This window comes from Oxyura jamaicensis, chromosome 2 (assembly GCF_011077185.1).
Source record: "Oxyura jamaicensis isolate SHBP4307 breed ruddy duck chromosome 2, BPBGC_Ojam_1.0, whole genome shotgun sequence".
NCBI classification, from domain to species: domain Eukaryota; kingdom Metazoa; phylum Chordata; class Aves; order Anseriformes; family Anatidae; genus Oxyura; species Oxyura jamaicensis.
The window spans coordinates 56,721,166-56,725,095 of record NC_048894.1 but is presented as its reverse complement, the minus strand read 5'-3'; positions in this window follow the sequence as shown (position 1 = coordinate 56,725,095).

Here is a 3,930-nt window from a genome sequence, read left to right as displayed (position 1 = left end):
TTATTTATTTATTTATTTATTTATTTTCTGGTGGTAACAACCACTGGTCAGGGGGTTAAGCCTACTCAAGAGTACCTTTTGGGTAAGCAAAACCTTCACTACATCTGCCCAGCTCTAACTGATTGTTGTATGCACTGGGAAAACAATGTAAATGAATAGATAATTGTCACAGAACTATCTGTGTGACCAAAGCCGTGGACTTCATCTGCCCTTTTCTGTTGATTCAGGTATATACAGTAAAGTAACGCAAAGTTGGTACAGTTTATTGGTTACCAGTTTTTCATCCATGTAACTCATTTGAGATGGGATTTCAGCAGGTGATAATGACCCAAGCAGTAATCACTAACTGGCATTAAATATAAAGAAAAGAACAAAAAATATGCCGGAGATGGCACAATCTGAAAGGGGGCTTATGCTGACCTTCCAAGTTAGAAATCAATAAAATAAATAATAATAATAATAATAATAACAACAAAAATGAAAAACAAAAAACTGTCACTTGGGCAAAGGAAGGAAGAAGTAGGAGGGTGATATAACTGTGGTTATCCTAGCTTATGCAGAAATCTGAGCCTGAGGAGTATCTGCTAGTAAAAGCGGGTCTATCAGACACTTCAACCAGCACCAGTAATTGTCTTATTCTTAAAGTGTGCACAACCACATTGGAGGTCTTCATGGTATGCTCTGTACAGAAATGTGCATGTGCATAAGTATGAAAAATTTCAACACAATTATTAAATTAAACATGCAGTTGGAGAGTGGTTATATCTGTACAATGTATTTCATACACAAATGTACTAAATCTTTTTTTTTTTCAAAGCAAATTTTACAGTATGTATACTAATTATATAGTGCTGTCCTTGCTGGTGATTCATATAGGCATATGATGATCACCCTGTTATCAGGAACCATATCCGAACTGTAAGAGTCTTTGGCAGTATGTTCATTTCCTATTTTATGTGTTGGACTTCAACTTCATTCAGTGGACAGAATAGATATACAAAGCAGAAGGATTAAGGTTCCATAGGGAACAATAAATCTGGTATGTACTATTTTTCAAGTGCAATTTGAATTATGTTCTATTAACAGAGCATATGGGTAGGAGAGAGTGTCAGTAAATTCAGTCTTATGTCATTAAATTTGTTGTCTTGAAAAACAACTGAAAATAGCATGTAAGCAACCTTGCTTTCATTGTGTCTTTAGACTATACAAACCAGATTCAACAATTAACACAAAGAACATTTCTATACCCTCTAATGCCTCTGCTTAGGTCAGTGTAGGACAGAGTTGTGCAGATAGGTTCTGTTCTTCCACACGTAATATCAAGTAAGGGATTGATTCTTTTCTCATATAATTTCCATTATATGAGCTTTGATGAAGCAGGTCAATTAGATTTTTTTTTTTTTTCTTTTTTTTTTTTTTTTTTTCTTCCACCTCTCTGAGATGGTTTAATAAAAGATATTGCCTCTCCTTACAAACACTGAATCAATTACATGGATTTATTTATTTTGCTACTGAGAGATTACAGATCAGTCGTACTATATTTCTCCCTGATGCCAGAGTATCAAACCCTCATTTCAGCAGTTTTCTGACTATATAGGACTTGCATACCGCTCCCAAAAGGATGAAATAACGTTCAGTACCCATTACAAGTCACACATACCCTATGTTACCTGAGTCAAAGAAATATTTGTATGCATCTTAAAGCCAAGTTTAAGCTGCTACATATGCTCTCTTGAGACAAATCAAACTTCAGCTACTTTAGCATGCTTAGTATATCTGCTTCATATATATATACCTGCTTCATATATATTTTAGTGTTTCTGTAAAATAATTTCAGATGTGAGCAGGGTTTGCTGATGTTATCATGAAATGTACTGAATTTTGTACAGTGTTGTTCTTTCTTAGTCCTGTTAGTGTGGAACATCAACAAGTAACAACAAAATTCCTGTAAATAACTGATTTTATTATAGGTTGATCAATCTCAGATAAATATATTAGAAGTTCCAATTGCTGTGTGATCAAAATACATTGAGAATAATATAAGTTTCATGAAGAAACAAAACTGTGTACGTGATTACCGAGTAAGGTTAAAGAAATATGAGGCTGCATGTCCCCTAATGATACTGTGGACTGAACATAAAGAAAGATACTGAGCAGGCTCCTGCCTAGTATCTTCACAGTAAGCTACACAGAAGACGGATAACTAACCTCTCCGTGTCACTGTCTGGTAAGGAAAATAATCTCAAAACTAACTTCCTTAAGGCTCTTTCTGTTGTTGTTGTTGTTGTTGTCCTTAGACCCTAGAGAGAAATTTCAGGTTCTTATCTACTAGCATGAGAGTGGTGGTTTTTGCATTTGAGGCTTCTCTAATAAAGCCTATGTATAATCTGATTAATGTTTTCAACATTTAAGCTGTTTAAATGACTCTGATTTCCTAAGAACCAATAATTATACTGCCCATATTTCCCAACCTATTGAACTAATAATATATTTCAAATAATTTCAAATATTTTCAATCAATATATATATGTGTATGTTTGTACATAATTCCATCCCACCTTTTGAAACATTTCTGATCGAAATAATGTTGTACCAAGTGCAGGCACCTAGCCAGTGTCAGGGGGCTGCCAGGGCACTCTGTGAAGCGAGGCCAGGGATGCCCCAAGCTGGCTCCAGCAGCCCCACCACAGGGCCCGGATGAGCCCCTCAGCCACAGGTGGGCTCCTTGGGGGGAGCAGAGCTCAGCAAAGGCTAAATGCTACCCGACAGTGAGGAAAGGAGTATGAGAAGCAGCCCTGAAAGCAGCCAGGGGAGGAAGTGCTCCAGGTGCAAGAGTAAGAGAGGGCCTGAGTGGGTGTCTGTCTGGCAGCCAGCAAAAATCAACCCACCACAGATACTTACTCTGGCAAAGGAATATGAAATCAGTATTTCAACTTAAAACCTGTGAAATGGCATTAATTTGAAAAAAAGTACATTTTCAAGACCTCAGCAGCTAAGAAGGCAGGCAGAACTTGATGCATTACATAACAGAGGTTTTTACTGATTGCTTGTAATTGTACATTTAATCTAATTGTTCCATTTAAGAAGAAAATAATATTATTTGATTCATTGTGTATGTCTATATTTTAGTTTTATCTGCATAAGGCTTATCCAAACTTTTGTATTCTTTGGTGTATATTTCAGAAGAGATTAACACTACTTACCTCTGTGCCCTATAAAAAGTTTTGCTCAACTTGCAGGCTGACCCAGCAGCACCAGTTACAACATTTGTCAAGTGGTGTGGTTTCTTACTTTTCTTAAAGTATGCAGTTTGGAAATGCTTAATGAGTTTAAATGGCATACCAAGATGCCAGACCCAAATTAAAGTAAACTGTTTTAAAACATAGATGAAACATAAGGTATTCATCCCACAGTGGCCATCCAAATATGTCATTCATCTTGCTTAATAAAATTTTATGGAACAGCGGGAGACACAGTATTCTAAGCACCAATGCATTCACTATTATTCATGAGTAACCTCCTTTAATCTTGTTCTAGGTAAAAAGTAATATTGCAGTGTCCAGGAGCCTCTAGAAAAAAAAATAAAAAAATAATAATAAAAAAAAATAAGGTAAGTAAGTAAGTAAGTAAAAAGATGATCTGCTGACTTAAAATCAGGTATGTATTTTTTTATTATTTTTTATTTTTATTTTTTATTTTTAAAGTAAATAAATTACTGGACAGTTTGGATTAAATGTTTATGAATTCAGGATCAGTCTTTCATACTGTTGGACTTTGTTTTGGATGACAATGACCTATTAAAACTGGGGTCTTCATGCACTGGAAAAATTCAAAAGGAGTGAGAAAATAGCAGCCAACATACAAATATGTGCCTAAAATTTAGAGGAAAGGAAAGGAAAGGAAAGGAAAGGAAAGGAAAGGAAAGGAAAG